This window comes from Zalophus californianus, chromosome 12 (assembly GCF_009762305.2).
Source record: "Zalophus californianus isolate mZalCal1 chromosome 12, mZalCal1.pri.v2, whole genome shotgun sequence".
NCBI classification, from domain to species: domain Eukaryota; kingdom Metazoa; phylum Chordata; class Mammalia; order Carnivora; family Otariidae; genus Zalophus; species Zalophus californianus.
In genome coordinates, this window is record NC_045606.1 from 31,351,411 (window position 1) to 31,371,785 (window position 20,375).

The window sequence follows — 20,375 nt, forward strand, 5'->3', positions numbered from 1 at the left end:
GTTCTAGAGGGGAGGGGGGTGGGGGATGGGTTAGCCTGGTGATGGGTATTAAAGAGGGCACGTATTGAATGGAGCACTGGGTGTTATACGCAAACAATGAATCATGGAACACTACATCAAAAACTAATGATGTAATGTATGGTGACTAACATAACAATAAAAAATAAAAAAGGAAACATTCTCTACCTCATTTGATGAGGCTGGTATAATTTTGAAGACAAAACTGGATAAAGATAATATGAGAAAGGAACGTTCGACCAATTTCATGCATGACATCAATACAATAATCCTAAATAAAATATTAGCAAATCAAATTCATCAAGGTATAGCAGAAATAATACAATTTGACCAAATTGGGAGTATTCTAGGAATTCAGTATTATTGATGTAAGTCACCATAGTAATATAGTAGATTAAAGGAGAACAGTTTCATTATCACTATAATTTATTTGTGATACAGGCTCTATCTAACATTAAATACAGAAGGTTGTTCCTTAGTCTGTAAAGGATATCTAAAGAAAGTGAAGTACAACAGGTTAAAAGATGTCCTTATTTTATATAATAAATAAAATCTTTATAAAAAAAGAATTAGATCCACAGTTTCTGTGATCGTTTATGTAGAAACTCAAAAGAATCTAAAGATAATAGAGCTTAGCCTTGTTCCCAGATGTAAGATAAATATAATATATTGGGTACATGTATAGATCTAGATCTATGTGTAGATTGCTATTTATATGTTGGCATCAAATTGAATATTAAAAAATAAAAATTATTACCACCAACAATATCAACAAAGTTAACATGCCTAGAAATAAATATAACAAATGAAGCATAAGGCCATTTTGTAGAGAATTATAAAACATTATAAAAAGGTATTAAAGCAAGGCCTAAATATAAATATAGAGGAGAGACATATAATGTTCAAAATAGGGACATTCCAAATATAATAAGTATATAAAATATAAAATAAATACTAAACATATAATATACATGTATTTTAAGATAGGGAGGGAGAGAATCCCAACCCAACCACGCTCCATGCAGGGCTCCACCTCACGACCCTGAGATCATGACGGGAGCTGAAATCAAGAGTCAGAAGCTTAATCGACTGAACCACCGAGGTACCCCAAAAGTTAAATATATTTTTTAATGTGAGGTCTATTTCATCATAAAGACTAGTATTGAATATGAGAGAAAAATATGCTTATATGACATGTTTTGTCAGTGTGAGTAGCAGCCTAAAAACACATTTAATTCTCAGCTGAACTGTGATTGTATCCTGCCACACTGGTTCTCAGAAGTTAGATATGTGTTGCATGGCGAAACAGGGACAAAATTCCTCCAATTTTCATGGATTGAAGCAGACAAATATTTTTTTTTTTACGGTTTATTTATTTATTTGAGAGAGCGAGCAGGAGCAGCAGGGGCAGAGGGAGATGGAGAGTGAATCTGAAGCAGACTCTGCACTGAGCACAGAGCCTGACGTGGGGCTCGAACTCACAACCCTGAGAACATGACCTGAGCCCAAATCAAGATTTGGATGCTTAACCAACTGTGCCACCCAGGCGCCCCAACGAATATTTATAATAGGCAAAAGTATCTGATACACTTACATTTTACTTCTTCTGTTTTAATTTTCTGAAGTGGTTTAGATAAATTTTCTATATAAATACAATATCATTGTCTTGTATGACAAAATTAACATTTCCTATTAACATTAACAATTAACAACATTAACAATTTCCTAATAATTATACACCCAGTTTGTATTCAAATTAGACTAATTATTCCTTATGCATTGCATTTCCCTTTTATTGTCTTAATTCTGTCAATCACAAAACCTAATGCTGCTTCCTTGTCCTCTCTCCAGGGTATCAAGAAAGGCCTTTCCTAACCCTCAAAATTGACTTGCTGCCTAATTGCTCAACTTCCCTTCACCTTAATCAGCAATTTCAACTAACCTGCTCTTACCTTGGAGTAAGGGAAAAAATAATCACTACTTCATAAAGTGGTGATGTAGGAAGGTCTTATGCATTTCTGTTTTCCTTTCTAGCCTATGTAAGATGCTCAGGTGTTAGTTATATTCAACTTACACGTGAGCTGTACAATTTGTTGTCAATCAGGTGATTATAAGTTGATCATTTTTTATATTTCTCGGTATCTCCTATAGTATGTCATTCAAATACTTGTTAATTGATTGATGCTGCCAAAATATAAATTCTGATTTTCAGAGTACTCAGCGTACTTAGTCACATGTGAAGATATTTTAGAAAAATCTTCACAGGTTTTCAGATCCAGTTTTTTGTACTCATTCCCTCACTTCTCCCATTTCCCCGTTGTCTCAGTATTGGTGTGAAACCTCTTCCCAGGATGAAATGACATAAAGTAAGCCATATGATCTTTCACTTAATTAAAACCACAGGAATAGATCTGGGAAAATCAGCCAGTTTCTAAGCAGGTATTTGGAAAGTCTACCCTGAGATCTCTGGTTGATTGGTCACCCTGGAGGCAGGGTACTTCTTTCTGTAGCTATCTCTCAGAAGTTAATGTTTTTATGTTAATCATACACATTACTGTCTCCTCCCGCAGGCTATCTAGTGAGTTTTGCTTTTATATATTTTTAATGAAAAAAATTATTCATCAAAATAAACACAACAGTCAGCATTAAAAATTATTTTAAGGGGCACCTGGGTGGCTTAGTCGTTAAGCATCTGCCTTCGGCTCAGGTCATGATCTCAGGGTCCTGGGATCGAGCCCCGCATCGGGCTCCCTGCTCCGCGGGAAGCCTGCTTCTCCCTCTCCCACTCCCCCTGCTTGTGTTCCCTCTTTCACTGTGTCTCTCTCTGTCAAATAAATACATAAAATCTTTAAAAAAATTATTTTAAATCATATGTCAAGAATTTCACTGGTCCACCTCTAGCATTTGGGCAACCTGTTTGTATAGAGTTTATTTCTTTTGTACTTTTGTCTTGCTAAATCAGAGAAATAACTTATTTTATCCTGTATTTATTTTTTTATTTAAAGCTTTTTTTTTTTTAAGATTTTATTTATTTGACAGAGAAAGACACAGCGAGAGAGGGAACACAAGCAGGGGGAGTGGGAGAGGGAGAAGCAGGCTTCTGCTGAGCAGGGAGCCCGATCCAGGGCTCGATCCCAGGACCCTGGGATCATGACCTGAGCCAAAGGCAGATGATTAACGACTGAGCCACCCAACCCAGGTGCCCCTGTTCTGCTGTTCTGCAATTCCCCATGCAACATATATCTAACTTCTGAGAAGTTTTAAATGGAGGAGTGCCTTGTTTCAAAAGGATCTCTCACTTTGCTGAGTGTAGAGTAGACTGTGAAGGGGCGAGGGAATAATGAAGGAGGAAATTGGAAGATAATAATCCAGGAATGAAATTATGGCGGTTTGGACTGGGGGGGGGGCGGGTAGCGGGGAATTCAGTCAGGCACGGTCAGGAGTGGGAGGAACAGGTTTGAAGGGAGGAAATTCCATTTTGGACATGTCAAATGTGAAATGGGATTAAATGAATCATCTGAGATGTGAGTGAGAAATCAGGTCTAATGACTGATACATGATGCATCCTAACTTTAGACAGTGGGAAGATGAGGAAGATTCAGTAAAGGAGATTGAGGTAGGCTGACCATCTTGAAAGAGTGGAAAACTGGAGGCCACATGAAGAAAGTGTGTCAAGTAGGAGGGACTGATGACTATGTTAAGGGCTTCTGATATGCCCAACATAAGAGAGGCTGATAATTGGATTTGGCAATATGGAAATCATGGGTGATTCTAATAACCCTAATAAGTCTGTATCTGATCCCCCCTCAGCAAAGTGAGAGATCCTTTTGAAACAAGGCACTCCTCCATTTAAAACCTTACAATGACTTCCCTTGCAGAGATAGTAAAAAGCCCGAGTCCTTGCCCTGGGTTCCTGGGCTCACCGAGTGGCTCTGTTACCTGTCTGACGTGTCTCCACCTGTTCTCCTTCAGGTTCATTCTACTCCTGCCACACCTGGGTCCTTGTCCGTCCTTGAGTACCAAACCCTATCCTGCCTCAGGGTCCTTGTGTGTGCTCTTCCATCCTCCATCTTCATTCTCCTTAGATATCCATGTGGTTCCCTTCCTCAAATTCCTTCAGGCTCCTGCCCAAGTGTCACCTTATGACACATGCTTTCCTGGAAACCCCATCTAAAATAGCTGCCTCTTCACCCTATTCACTTACTTTTCTTCATAAAACTTACCACCTGACCTATTTTTTTTTATTGAGTTATAGTTGACATATAACATTATATTATTTTCGGGTGTACAACATAATGATCATGTGACATGTAATTTTAAAAATCGTTTATTAACTGACTCCTACTGGTAGAATACAAACACCATGAAAACAAGAAATTTACCAATGTCTGGATCATAGTTTTCTTTCAAAAACTCTTTGTTGAATGATTGCCTGAATCATTCAATTTATAAAATTTGTGAATTTAGGGGTGCTTGGGTGGCTCAGTTGGTTAAGCATCTGACTTCAGCTCAAGTCATGATCTCAGGGTCATGGATCAAGCCTGGAGTGGGGTGCTACACTCAGCAGGAAGTATGCTTCTCCCCCTCCCACTGCTCCTGCCCCTGCTGTATTCTCTCTCTCTCTCTCAAATAAAATCTTTAAAATGAATAGTGTCTCCTATAACTTTCATTTCATCAGTCTCAGTTATGGCCAACAGCTTACTCTCACCCCTTCCACCTACTAGGACAACTCATCAAATGTAATATTTTAAGATTCAATCATTTACCAAGATTGCTTTTTTTTTTTTTTAAAGATTTTATTTATTTGACAGAGAGAGAGAGAGCACAAGCAAGGGGAGCGACAGGCAGAGGGAGAAACAGGCTTCCTGTGAGTGCAGCACCTGACTCGGGGCTCGATCCCAGGACCCTGGGATCATGACCTGAGCCAAAGGCAGATGCTTAACTGAGCCACCCAGGCACCCCAAGATCGCTTTAATTTTGATCTTCTGTTTGGAGTGCTGATACTCTACACTGTCCAGTTCAGTATCAATCTGTCTTTTTTTTTTTTTTTTTTTTTTTTTTTGAGAGAGCATGTGAGCAGGGAAAGGGCAGTGGGAGATGGAGAGAGAGAATCATAAGCAGGCTCCATGCCCTGCAAGGAGCCTTATACAGGGCTTGATTTCATGACCCTGAGATCATGACCTGAGCCGAAATCAAGAGTCCAGCGCTTAATTGACTGAGCCACCCAGGCGCCCCTCAATCTCTGTCTTAATTCTAACTTTTGTTTGTCCAAGAGAGCCCATGTTTGTTGTTGTTGTTGTTTTTAAGATTTTATTTATTTATTTGTCGGAGAAAGAGACAGAGCACAAGCAGGGGGAGCAGCAGGCAGAGGGAGAAGCAGGATCCCCGCTGAGCAAGGAGCCCGATGCAGGACTCCATCCCAGGAACCTGGGATCACAACCCCAGCCGAAGGCAGACACTCAACAAAGTGAGCCACCCAGGCGTCCCAAGAGAGCCCATGTTTAAGGATGTTCATCTGGGGTACTGAGCACCTAGGTGTCTCTTGAGATATTGTCATACAAAACTAAAAAACTTAACTTCCTCCCTCTTCATCATTAATAGGCTCTCGTTTTTCTTTCTTTCTTTCTTTTTTTTTTGATCTAGGGCTAAGAAAGTTGGAAACCAACTGGTCAATTCCTGTTTTCCTATCCTATTGATAAATAAGCATGTTATCTAGAGTACAGAACAGGCTTGCTGAAACTGAGTGCTAACATAAGCTACTAGGATTTGATACAAAACTCTCCATTTTTTTTTTTTTTTCTGGACTATGGCTACAGCTATTACATTTCATAGAATTTTAGAACTAGGAGACATCTTAGAAAAATATAATCTAACGCACTTAACTTCACATAGGGTAACTCAAGGAAGTTATTCTGGTTAACTGCTTTTTCCTGCTTTTTTGGCTACCTCATTCTGTGCCCTCTGCTTACCCATAAAGGTACATTCATGTTACTTTCTGGTGATTGGAGGTAAAAAATAAGACTTAAAGTTATTTTGTCTAATTTCCTAAGTTTATATATCACCAGATCTGAAAAGATTAAATGACTTGTCCAAATTCAAAAGATTAATGTCAGGGACTGGCCCCAGGTTTCACTCTGGACTTTTATTCTAGGACATTTTCTATTACACTGGAATTTAGATTAAATTCTTTTTTTTTTAAGTTTTTTTACTTTTTTATTTGACACAGAGAGAGAGAGAGAGAGCACAGCAAGTGTAGCGGCAGGCAGAGGGAGAGGGAGAGGGAGAAGCAGGCTCTCTGTTCAGCAGGGAGCCCTATGTGGGGCTCCATCCCAGGACCCTGGGATCATGACCTGAGCCGAAGGCAGATGCTTAACTGTCTGAGCCACCCAGGCACCCCTAGATTAAATTCTTAAATGATTAGAAAGCAGTAATTATTAGTTATCTAGATTCTCTGTACTTTGTAAAAGTAACATGAAATACTTTTAAGAAAACTGACAGAGTTCTTTGGGTCCACTTTTTCAATTCCACTATCTCAAATATATTTTGGAGTGCTGAATAGACATAAAAATATACATAAAAATTTTTGAATATACAAAAAATTTTGAATATACATAAAAATATACATAATTTTTTATGTATAAAAATATACATAAAAAAGGATAGCATAGCGAATACCCATATGCTAGATTCAATAGCTGTCAACATTTTGCATAACTGGTTTCATTCATTCTTTTTTGCTGAAATATTTTTTTTAAAGATTTTATTTATTTATTTGACAGAGAGAGAGAGAGCACAAGTAGGCAGAGTGGCAAGCAGAGGGAGAGGGAGAAGCAGGCTCCCCGCTGAGCAGGGATCCCGATGCGGGGCTCAATCCCAGGACCCTGGGATCATGACCTGAGCCGAAGGCAGACACTTAACCGACTGAGCCACCCAGGCGCCCCAATTTTTGCTGAAATATTTTAAAGCAAATCCCGAACATCGTGTTATTTTACTCTGACGTATATTAGTATGTGCTGCTTAAAAATGGACTTTAAAAAAGTCATGAAACCATTATCACCCCAACAAAATGAACATTTCTTCATATATTCTAATATATTTATAGTTCTCCAAATGTTTCAAAAATATCTTTTTACATTTGATTTGTTCACACAAGGTATCACACTCTGCATTTGGTTAAATTTCTTGATCTGGTTTCACATCCTCCTTGTTGATTTATTGAAAAGATTGGATTATGTGTCCTGTAGAATGTTTCATATTTTGGATTTGTCTCTGTGCTTTCTGTTGGTGACATGTAACTTGTTGCTCTATCCCTTGTATTTCTTGTTAACTGAAGTTGGCTGGCACTCAGTGCTTCATGAGATGCAGGTTCAACTCTATTGGCAAACATTTGTGGTGCTGGTGCTTCGTAGAAAGCACATGGTGCTAGTGTTTAGTCATCACACTTTTGTGATGCTAACATGCTACAATTACCTGTCAACTTTGCGTCTAGAAATTTCATCTACTGATGAAAACTGCCCAAATTATTTCATTAGACAAAATGGTGATTTTCTAATTTTTTTCCCCCACTTTCTTTAACTGGATTTTTTTCTGTGGAAAAGAACTTTATGTCACTCAACTAGGGCTATTTAGTTACTGCGTAGAACAGAGAAGGCAGGATAAATGCCTAATTCTTTTCTTTCTACTGTCAATTTTCAAAGTAAGGAAATATTTTAAACACAATGGTGACCAACTAGATTTTTGTATGTGTATGCATTGGGTTTTTTTTTTTAAGTGATGGAATGAAATCATAAATTCTAATTAATTAATTTCAGTTACTATTTTTTTTTTCATTGTTAGCATATTTTTGCCAATGGGATTCTTCCCTTATATTTGCTCCTGCTTGTTTATGTTTGCTTCTGATATGTCCCATTAGTCTTTGATTGTCTGCTTGTTTTCTGGCATAACTTGCTACAAACTCATTTAATGCATTTTCTTCTCCAAACCTAGAATCAAAATTCTGCCATAGAGCTGTGGTTGCTTTTAGTGGGAAATTCTACTTGGACACCAGAATGTGGGCACTGGGGGCTATTTTGTTGTTGGGTGGTCACTGTCCTCAAGATCTTTGCAGTTGTAGAGCTAAGGAATACATAGTTTGAAAAGAAAAATAATGAAATAATACTCATATTGAATATCAATATTCCATTCAAATTTAACATCATAGAATTTTCATTTAGTTCCTTTAAACTCTTTTACACTAACAATTTTGGTTCTTAGCAACATTGAACTATTTGATTTATCTTCATGCCTAAATGTATGTGTGTATTTGTATGTATACTAGTTCCAAATTAATACTACTGATACTAAAAGATACTGAATTAAGTTTAAGATTAATTGGTACTCTGTTTTTAATTAGAACACATTCCACTTAAGATGTACACTGGAAGTCCTCAAAAACCACTTAAAATAAATCTATTGCCTGTATTATAATGTCATTATTTTGATATTTGATAAGTTTGTTGTCATTTGTTTTAAGTTTGGAGGCAAAGTGTGGTTTTAGAACAGCTGCTTCAGCATCACTTAACAACTTGTTAGAAATACCAATTCTCGGCCCCATCTTAGATCTTCTAAATCAGAAATTTTGGGAGTCAGGCTCTGAAGGTGAATTTTATGTAATATTTGAGGACCACTGATCTGGTAATAACCATTTTGATCAGTTTCTCTTTTTGCAAATACAACAAAATTATGTATATATTAATTATCTGCTCTTTTCTTATCCAGATGATATCATACTATATATGATTATCTGTATCTTGCCATTGAAAGAATATACTTTTCATATAAGTCATTTTTTTAAGTTTTTAAGTCCAGTTAGTTAAGATACAGTGTTATATTCGTTTCTTTATATGTCATTTTTTATTTTTGTGGGAATATTTTGGAGGTAGATTCCTAGAAGTGAAACCGCTACATAGATTGCTAGTCTTTTTTTTTAGATCTTATCAAATTCCTTTGCCTGGGAGTTCAGCTGTTTGCTAGAACCTTGCCAATAGAGCACAATGGCAGATTTTGGGATGTTTGCCAATCTGATATATGAGAAATAGTAGCTCATTGTCGTTTTCATTTGCATTTCCTGAATAAGAGTGAGTTTGGGCATCTTTTCATATGTTTAGGCACCATTTCCATTTCTTCTTTTCGGAATGGCTGCTGATATGTTTGGCCACTTTTCCATCAGGTCATTAGTCTGTTTCTTCTCAGTTTATAAGAACTCTTAATATATTAAGCATATTAGCCATCTAAGTGGCTAAATATGTTTTCTCATTTTACCATTTGTCATTGACCTTTAGCTTTTACCTTATGTTGTGTTGTGTCATGCCAACATTTTAAGGAACAGGAACATGATTAGATCTATCCGTGTTTTCTCTCGTAGCTTCTAGATTGTGAATTAGTAAGGTTTCCCTCAACTCAGGTGATAAGGCAATTCTCCCATGTTCTCAGTTTTTCACATTTAAACTTTGATTTATCTTGATTTTTTCTGGGTGTGAAGTACGGACCTGATTTTATTCTATTTTCCAAATTTATGTCTGGTTTTCCTAACACAGTTTATTATAGTTCATCTTTTTCCTCAAAAATCTGCGATGCCACCTTTATCAGATATTGGGTTTCTATGCACACTTGAGCCTATTTGTACACTCTCTTTTTTGTTCTATGTGTCTGTCTGAACCACACTGTTTTAATTATAGTGGCTGTAAAATATATCTTAATATCTGGTGGTAATTAGGAATACTTTTCATTTTTATTCTATTATTACTTCTTTGCTACTGTCCTTAGTCTTCTCTGACTTAGATCCTCTCCGGTGACTTCCTGTGAGAATCAGTACTTAAAATCGTTGGTTACTGCTACCTCTCCTCTGCTCTTCCTCTCACCATTCAATTTCATTTTTTGTCTTAATTTTGATCTTTAATGTTAAAAAGACAAAACATGGTAGCTTTATCTAATTTTAGTCCGTATATTCTGAAGTACAATTAAATGACTCCTATTTGGCTTATCAGCTTCGGGAGATATCCTTAGCTCACATTTTCTTTCATTGGGTGTCTTAAAAGGTATAGCTGGGAAGTGCATACCTAATTTCTGCTCTACTTTCCTTATATTCTTTTCTCCCTTCCCATTTTTGCTCTTTGTATGGATTATTTACACGCTGTCAGAACATTTGGAATTTATATACTACTTTGTCACCCTTATCCCTTTCTTTTAGTTTTTGTTCTACAGGTGAATATTTTCACTGCTTAATCTGTCAGTCTTATGCTCAAGCTTCTGCAATCCTCTTGGGTTGGATTGTTTTCTAGTACCTTCTTCAGGAAGAGCTTTAGTGTGTTTACAGCTCTTTGTCTGTGGCCTTTAGGTTTTTTTGTTTGTTTTGTTTTTGTTTTTTATTTTGAGAGAGAGAGAGAGGGAGAGAGTGAGAGGGGTGGGGAGGAGCAGAGAGAGAGAGAATCTTTTTTTTTTTTGAAGATTTTATTTATTTATTTATTTATGAGAGACAGAGAGAGAGAGGCAGAGGGAGAAGCAGGCTCCCCAAGGAGCAGGGAGCCCGATGCGGGACTCGATTCCAGAACCCTGGGATCATGACCTGAGCCGAAGGCAGACGCTTAACCATCTGAGCCACCCGGGTGCCAGGGAGAGAGAATCTTAAGAGGCTCCACTCCATGCCCAGGGTGGAGCCCGAGGCATGCTGGATCATGACCCTGAGATCATGACCTGAGCTGAAATCAAGAGTCCCACGCTTAACTGCTTAACCAACTGAGCTATTCAGGCACCTCTGTGGTCTTTATATTTGAAGAGCAGTTTGACTAGATATAAATCCTTAGCTCACATTTTCTTTCACTGAGTATCTTAAAGATGTTGATCCAATTATTTTCTACCTTAAAATATTGCTGCTTGGAAAATGGATGACAGGGGAACTGGGGTGGCTCAGTCGGTTAAGTGTCTGCCTCTGTTCAGGTCATGATCTCAGGGTCCCGGGATCGAGCCCCACATCGGGCTCGCTGCTCAGCGAGGAGCCTGCTTCTCCCTCTCCCTCTGCCCCCCCGCACTGTACTCTCTCTCTGTCAAATGAATAAAATCTTAAAAAAAAAAGGGATGACAATCTGATTTTCATTGTTCCTGACTACCTAAAGAATATTTTCCTTATCTTTGAAGTTTAATAATTTTACTAAGATATGTCCAATAAAATATATCATTTATAGATTAATACAGCATTTCTCCTTGATCTAGATCCAAGAACTTTTAAATTCGGGAAAACTTTTTTTCTTTTTATTTTCAGGAAACTTTCCTTGAATTACAGTCATATTTTATTTGTTACAATCCTTAGATGTTATCTTACAGTTCTCCAGTTGCATTTATACTAGATCTCCTTTGTTTGCTGGCTATTTCTAGTACTTTCTCCTAAATCTTAACAACAACAACAACAACTTTATCTTTGAGTTCCTTCACTTTTCCCTTTCTATGCATTTATGGCATCTATTCATGTGTTCTTTTTAATTTAGTTTTTATTTCTCATTTTTTGCCCTTTTTTCCCAATTCCTTTTTGACATTAGTCAATTGTCATTTTCTATCTTTCCATAACTTTTGATGCACGACTCCTGGGTATAAGGAATCCGCAATTCTTTAATTCTTTAAATTGGAATAACTCTTCATGGAGCTACCACTCAACTAGCCAATAGAATTTTCGATCTAAGTAACTCTTTGTGGCTTATGCTCCCTCACTTTTTTATCAAAGCAGAATCTGATCATTGCTTGTGGCTAGAAGATGGGGAGGAGTCTACTCCTGTGCCCATGGTGGTTGGCATCTTTATTCTCATTCCTCTGGCTACATGGTAGTGCTGTTAAGAATTGGTTTGATTTAGGCTCTTTGCTTGGAGGGTCCTTAGAGATGTTTCTTAGAGCACTTCATTGCATTGTCAGAAGATTCTTACAAAAACCTTTGTGTCTTACTAAGACTCAGTAAGGCATATCTTGTCTCTTGGGATGCTTCATTCTGCAACCCTCATTCCTCCAGCTGCCTCAGTCTCTGGGCAGAAGAGGGGCTAAACTCATACTTTTCACTTAGATTTGAACATTTTCAACTTCTGTTGCCTAAGCTTCTTCCCTTCGCTACCCCCTCAGCACATTTAGCCCCTCTCTGAGACCATCAGTTTAATATTTTTTGGTGAAATAGAAATACATATTTTTCCTTTATGTGTTTTGCAGGATATTTTATGTCTTTAAATCTTTAGGAACACATGTTATCTTCTGTTTTATGGGGAAGAGATTGGAGCTTGGGAGAGTCGATGCCACCTCCAGTAGCACTTTCCCAACATGCTCTGTTACGTGTGTCTTATTTATGCCTATCTTCTCCTAATATATGAGTTAGTGAAATTAGTTTCACTATTTCAATGAAGGACACAATACATGTTATGAGTTTTAAGATGCATTATAATGAAAATAATTGATTTTGTGGCTTTTCAGTCACTGATGCTTTGTCAGTTAGATCCTCCAAGAAGCAGACAGCAAGGTAGAACAAAAGATGTGTTGGAGGAAATGCCTGAAGGAATAGGTGGGAGGGAGCCTTCCTACTGCAATGCAGGTCTCATACCTGTGAAAGGCAGAGGTGACAACAGAAAGATCAGGTAGGAAGAGTTTCAGATCCTGGTGCAGATGTGAAAGACTCATGGTGGGGCGGGGCAATGGGAAATACTCAAACAAAACTTGCCCATTAGTGAAATCTTGCACGAAGTGGTCATTGCTTGGGTCCAGTCCCTGTCGTGCTCAGTCACGGGCCAGGAGCAGCCCAGGTTCAATGTGGATAATGGATTGCGTGGATGAGGTGGTGCATCCCAGGATATGGCAGCTGGAGGCTGTCAATCAGCTGGTTCTCTTGAAGGGCCATGGGATGGGATATCTCTATGGTTGCCACTGATGTCTACTTGATATATTTAGCCAGTTTAATAAAAAACAAACATTTTACTGTAAATTTCTTTTATATTAAAGCAGTTTGATAAAATCTTCATATGGGAAAAGATTCCAACAGAGATTAATAATGTATAACATTTGTTGCTGGATATTCCTCAAATGTCTGCTAAGGCTCTAATATTATTTGAATTAGAGAATGTGAAAGGAGTTAAATATCATTTATCATTATTTAGTATTCTAATAATCATAAGCAATCTAAATACACTATTAGATTGTATAATGCTGTTCTTTTAGTCTTATTTGTCACTTTTCTAAAGGCAAAGTACTCATCACTTGACTGAAAAGTAAAAAATCAGTAACTGGCTATACCTATTTCTGATCATTCTGTCCTTTGGAACATTTTGATTTTGATCTCCAGCCAATTTGTTTTCAATGGAGTCATCTGCTTCCAAAAGGACCAGAAAAACTCTGAGCCTGGGAATCAGGTCATCTCTCGTCTAATTCTGCTTTGTTACAATGTAACTGTGTGACCTTGCAGAAATTACTTCACCCCCTTGGGCTTCAGTTGCCACAGCTGTGAAATGAGTTTATTAGATTAGATAATCTCTAGGCTTCATCTAGCCTATGAAATATTGCCGTTGAAATTGGAGGTTATGGATAAAATGTTTCTATATTTGTTATCAAAAACTAAAATAAAGACACGGAAGCTATATTTAGGAAATGTGTGGACAGCATACGTGTTGGAAAGTGCAATTAATATTTAAAACAATCTTCCAGGCCAGAAGAATAGGTTATTTTCTACTAAATAAACTTTAATAACGATAGGGTGGATTGTTTGTCTGCTTTTTAAAAATAACCCTTTAAAAAACCCCTAGTTTTAGAGTTCCAGAATTATAGCGAAGATAGTAGAGAGTGCTTATTTACTTTTACTTTACATTTAAGTTTAAAAATATTTGTGGTGATCATTATTGGGTGGTTGGTATTGGTGGTGGAGGGGGCTGAAATGGGGCTACTAGGGCATATCATGGAGAGACTAGACTTAACATTTTCTGTGAAAAGAATTTAGGCATGTTATTGACTATCAAAAAACCCCTCACAATGACAACCTAATACAAGCTTGCCTACATTAATAGAGACCTACATTAATGATCCAGAATAAGGAAACGACAATCATATTGTGCTCCAGCCTGACTACACTTCATCTAGAGTTCTGTTTTTAGTTCAGGGAACATTGAAATGTTTGTAGGAGGCCAAAAGATGAGGGAACGGTGTGATGAAAGACTTGGAAGTTATTATCTAAGAGGAAAGACTGGATGAGCTGGAGAGGTTTAGCTTGGACAAGAGAAGACTTAGCAGGACCGTGCAACCAATTCCTTTTTAAATTAATTTTAAAAAACTAGGTAAACTACTCATATAATCAAAAAATCAAAGTGATGCAAAAGATATCAGTGCTTCTACTTCTGTTTCTACTCTGTTCCCCCATCCTGTTTAGGTGTGAATTTTTTTTTTATTATTCATTTTTCAATCCTCCCAGTGTTTCTTTAGGCAATTACAAGGAAATACACATATACAAAGGAATCAAATTATGCATGTTATTTTGCACCTTGATTTTTTTTTTTTACTTAATATATTTTGGAGATCTTTCCATATATATATATATGTATATATATATATATATATAGTGCCTCATTTGTTTTAGACAGTTGTATAGAATTCTTTCATCCATTTTGAAGACTCAGTTTTTTCTTCTGAGAAGTGGGGATAATATGCATACTTCAGAGAATTGGCAGGAGGATTAAATAAGATACAATATGTGAAGTTTAGCACAGGCTTTGCCCATAGTATCATGCAACAAACATTATTCAAAGCTTTGCGGGATCCCCTTGAAGTGGGAAAACATGTAGAACTGGATGCTCCTGTCTTGTTGGGCTAGGGCAGGGGTGCACGGTCCTGCTCATCTTGTTGTCTCTAATGTCCATTCCTTTCCCTTTCACCCTTGATCCAGTTCCTCCTCGTTGTAGTCTTCTTCTCACTTCCTCTCATCTGGGAGCTTGGGGGGTTTCAGAGGGAATTGCACTGTGTGCAGCTATTGATGTGGTGTGTCCATGGGAGGAGGTGAGTTCAGGAGCCTCTCAGCTTGCCATTTTGGCCTGGAACTCTCAGGACTTTGGCTTGAGTTTGAGGAAAGGCAGTGCCTAGGAGAGTAACTAACACACGCTTTTCCTAAATTCTCCTGAACAAATTTTTAAAAGAGTAGAGGATTTTTCTACACTGTAATTTTAACTTATTATAGAGAATTGGAGTAGGATCCTGCAAGGGTATGTTTGGAGCGTGAGTGTGCAGTGGACAGGTGGTGTGGATACTGGTTCGGGGGATGGAGAATAAAACCAGCACCTTGACGGCCATTCCACCTTGACTTTGGGGGGAGGTCCAGAATCTTCTGGGACCCTAAAGGTAAAATTCATTATACACTTTCATCATTATCATGGCTCTTTTGTGGTCCCTGAACAATTAATGCATGAAGAGCTTTTAGTGCAATTTCTAATTGAGTAAATTTTTATAAACTTTTGAGTAAGGGCTTTGCTATTTGCTTCTAGCTTTCTCCAGCTTGCTAGCCTCTATTTATTTATCAGTTTTTATCTTGCTTTTGAAAGAATGATCATGCCCATCAGGGCTGTCCAGTTGTGGCTGTCCAGTTGTGCAGGACATTTAATGTCCGGTCTGCAGGCTGAAATCCAACTGGAAGTCAGTCCATTAGTGAAGTCATTAGCCCCATCCTGGCAGCATCTACCTGGACGAAGGAAAGCTTTTTTTTTTTTGACTTCTTACCAAAGTCCATTGTGGGATAATATATCCCTACCTCTGTTTTGGCCAGCTGATACTCTCCCCTCTCTGAGGGTAAAAGTGAGACACAGAGGATATTGGAGTGCACCCACTGCTGAGCTCAAGCATATACTGCACGAAGCAGTATATTTGCCAAGCTGCAAATCTGTTTATATGCTTTTAAGCTCATGTACTGCCTCTCCTTTTCCTTATGCCTGAAGGGAGGTATTTTTACTTCCAGATATTGGAACTGCTGTGATTTAAAAGCTTTTAATCTTTTTTTTTTGGAATGCTGATGAGTCAAAACTGGAATTAAACAAACTGGAACATATTTTTAAAATAACATTTAATGAGTACAAATTTATAGAAGCAGTCATCCCTTACCATGGGGAGAACATACAAAAATAAAAGGTCTGTGAGCTTAAAAATTTTCCTAGAATACAGTGCAGTTTAGTCTTTTATTTTTTCACAGAGGTTGCTTTTATTTTTCCTGTCCATCATGTCATAAAGGAAGCTGCTGCTGAGCCTGACACAGAGTTGGTACTCAAAAGTGTGGAATGAATTAGTTTGGACAAGGTGATTAGAGGATTAATTAGTTTTTAAAAAACAACGAAGAAAGACCTTTTGTGGAGAAGGCAATATTGCTGCGTGATCGGTAATCAGAAGCAGGATTCTGTAAAACATTTCTGCAACCATTTATTTACATACATTTTAAAAGTTACTATAAGATACTTTAAAATTTTAGACAGTTAATGTTAAGAAAAATATGAACTGTTTATGACACTAAAAACTTTTTAGGAAAAGACATCTTAAAAAGCAAATCTGGGAACTGAATTCCCTTATGACTCCAAGGTTCTAGTTAAAACATCTTTTTTTCTTTTGAGGTTATTGGTATTATTTCCATTTTATTCTCCTGATGTACTCTCCTGTGAGCCAGAAAAGTACTTTAGCAACTTTATGAAAATTTCTTGAGACTGCTGGTGTCGGAGAAATCCAGTGAGTTTTTCACAAGGAACTGGTTTTTGTTCAGCTTCCCTCTCTCCCTGAGGTAAGTAAACAAGTGGCATCGTTTCCTCCATGTGACCTTGATCCCATACTTCTCCTCGGGAGTGTCTTCAACTAGAACAGGCCCAGGCTCTGAGCTCTTGGGAGTACTAGCGTGGAAGGAGCAGCTAGGGAGGCTACCTTCCCTCTGATCTGGGGGAATGGGCCCCTCCTTCACAAACGATGACTCTGGGGTCTGGATATCAGGGGGAATGAATACATAAGGTAAGTTTTGAAGCGCATGTACTGACACTTCCCCACAGCTTTGAGGACGGAGCATTGGAACTAAGGGCCTTCCGGAAATGCGCTTTTCTGATTGACCGGGGCATTCCCTGCGTAAGGGGATCCCAAGTGTGGCTAAACAGGAGGAAGACAGTGGACTGTCAAATGTTAGATGTGGGAACTTGGAGGCGGTAGATTTTCGACTTGCATGTCTTGCCTGGTTTCAACGATGACATTTCTGGTTCACAGGGAACCAGCTTTCTGCTGCCGTATCAAACTGAGGTGATACCCAGGAAGTGACGGTGTTACGGTCAATGGGCTTGCTGGGCACCTGTCTAGTGTGGGTAATGGTAAGCTGGGGAGAGCCATAATGGTGTTTGGGGCCCTCCAGTGGTGGTTCTTGGAATAGCAGCTGGGCTTTCTGGGAAGGCTGGCGGCGTTTTTTTCTGGGAGGCATCAATAGGTGAATGAAGAGCAGTTAAAATTAGTAACCACCTGATGCTGGTTGTCGTCAGGTCGGGGTTCGGGCTCGGATTCCAACCCATGCCCGCCCGGCGGCGTCCCGGCCGCCGCTCCCCTGGGCCTCCGCTAGTCTAACTTTTTTTATAGAGAACAAGTTGGACCTGTTAAAAGGAATACAGTTCAGTATTTCCATCTGTTCCAAACTCATTCTTTCCAACCGTAGGTAAACTGGAGGAGTCAGCTGTGTTAGGAGGATCAAGTTGGTTTGATGGTTCGGGGAGGAAGGATGGTGAGAGGGACAAGGGGAGGAAATTGGCTTCTCTGGTCCACTGGTGGGGCTTGGAGCCCCTGTGGTTGATGCTGAGGGTCAGGTTTGCCAAGCCATTGTTATACCAAAACCACTGGAGGTGTTCTTCAACTTCTGGCTTTGTGGATGGCTTCTATTAACTACCCAGGCAGAACAGTTTTACTAGGTTATTAAAGTAGATTTTTACTCTAGATAGGCTTTTTTTTTTTTTAACCTAGGTGCGACATTTTCTATCTTTAGTGATGAACTGTGGCCCAGTAAAAACTCTTTACCAAAGAACATGGTTAACCCCAGACACTTTCTTTACATCAGCCTGGGTAGTATTTAATTTTGAAGCAACCATTCTCTAGACAACAGGCAGGCTCCAACCCTGGCACACTTGGCCGTTTTGCACAAAATGGAGTGGATGAGTAGTGACATTTTCCCTGTCTTTCCCACTGATGCTCTAGGGTCAGCACTATATACCACAGCTCTGCTCACAGTTTTCCAGGTTTTTTTGTACCCTTGCTTAGGTGGATCAAGGGTAAATTAATGGAGCATGTGTTCTTTGTACCTTCTCAGTGAACACAAACTGAGATAAAAAACAAAACTTATAAAAGGTATGATGAAACCAACACCCTCATCCAATGCCAATGATATTGACAAGGTCAATTTAGAAATAATTTGGCAATAAATATCAAGTGCTATTAAGATTTCTTAATTTTGTAATCCCAATTCTTGGCAAGTATTCCAAGGAAATAATTTAAAATATGGAAAAAAGTAATAAGTGCTAAAATATTCTCTGAAATGTTATTTGTTTTAGTAAAAAAACAGATATAACCTATATGTTTAATTAGGGCAGTGGTTAAATAAAAGGCCATTTGATGTAATATATTGCAGCCACTAATAATATACATATACCATGTAAAAGAATGAAGCCACTGATACATTAAGTGAAAAAGGAAGGCTGTAAAATTGACTATACAGTATAGATGAAACTATTTTCAAAAAGTTTTGTAGAGAAATATCCTGGATGGTGGGTGATGTTTTAATATATTTTAATCATTTTGTATCACATAGAATATATGATAATAAAGGTTAAAAAAAAAAGAAAAATAGATGGCCTTTTATAGAGCAGGCAGAAAAACATCAATCTCAAGGCCTTTTGGTTATCTCAGTTTGTGGGAAGAGGGTGCACGAGGCTCTTTCAGCTCCATGCATGAGCCAGGAAGGCTAATCCTGCTGAAGGTCATCTTGGAAATGGCACTATCAGCACAGGAAAAACAGAGAAAACCATCCTGCATTCCAGCAAAGATTTGAGAAAGAAGCATGTCTCATATCTCAGCTCCTGTTCACACCTTTCTACCCTAAGATTTTACATAATTTTCTCTCATCTATGCCTTAGTCAAACTTATACGTTCATTATTCATTTAATTTCACTGCTTAAAATTATAATAAGCACTGAAAAACTATAGAAATTACTTTTTTATACTAGAAATCCATTTCATAAATGATTAGTATTGAACAATATTTGGAATATACTATTCACAAAGCATACCATAATACCTTAATCATATAAACCTTGTATAGTGCCACTTTGCAAAATTTATTTAGCTTGCTACCTAAAATTCTGGCTTATTTCACCTTATTGTGCAAGGGCTTTTATCAACCCTTCCTTGCTTATTATATATTGAAAAAATCCAGTGGATATCTCTCAATTTGAACTCAATCTTCCCTACACGTATTCCTTCTAGAGGAAGAATCTTAAGACAATGGTAATAGATTTGCATGTATTCAACCCATGGTTACTTCCTATCAATGGTGATATTTTTGTTGTGTTATAAAATAGTTCTCCACAGTGCATATCCAAGTTGGCAAAAGCAAAATCAAAGAGCACATTTAACTATAGAATTCACTATGGCGATACTTAGGATTTCCTTCATTTAAAAAGAACAGTAAGACTGGGTATTTACCCCAAAGATACAAATGTAGGGACCCGAAGGGGTACGTGCACCCCAATGTTTATAGCAGCAATGTCCACAATAGCCAAACCGTGGAAAGAGCCAAGATGTCCATCGACAGATGAATGGATAAAGAAGATGTGGTATATATACACAATGGAATATTATGCAGCCATCAAAAGGAATGAGATCTTGCCATTTGCAATGACGTGGATGGAACTGGAGGGTGTTATGCTTAGTGAAATAAGTCAATCAGAGAAAGACATGTATCATATGACCTCACTGATATGAGGAATTCTTAATCTCAGGAACAAACTGAGGGTTGCTGGAGTGGTGGTGGGTGGGAGGGATAGGGTGGCTGGGTGATAGACACTGGGGAGGGTATGTGCTACGGTGAGCGCTGTGAATTGTGCAAGACTGTTGAATCACAGATCTGTACCTCTGAAACAAATAATGCAACATATTTTAAGAAAAAAGAAAAAGAAGATAGCAGGAGAGGAAGAATGAAGGGGAGTAAGTCAGAGGGGGAGACGAACCATGAGAGATGAGGGACTCTGAAAAACAACCTGAGGGTTCTGGAGGGGGAGAGGGGGGATGGGTTAGTCTGGTGATGGGTATTGGAGGGGGCACGTTCT

The 20,375-nt window shown here is 38.2% G+C and overlaps 1 pseudogene across 1 annotated transcript; it reads right to left on the minus strand.

Moving 5' to 3' along the window:
- Positions 1–16,127: 16,127 nt before the first annotated feature.
- LOC113910927 lies at positions 16,128–19,824 on the minus strand (annotated as a pseudogene). The gene has a single exon (XR_003516323.2). The product of XR_003516323.2 is annotated as an RAD9, HUS1, RAD1-interacting nuclear orphan protein 1-like (transcript).
- Positions 19,825–20,375: the final 551 nt, after the last annotated feature.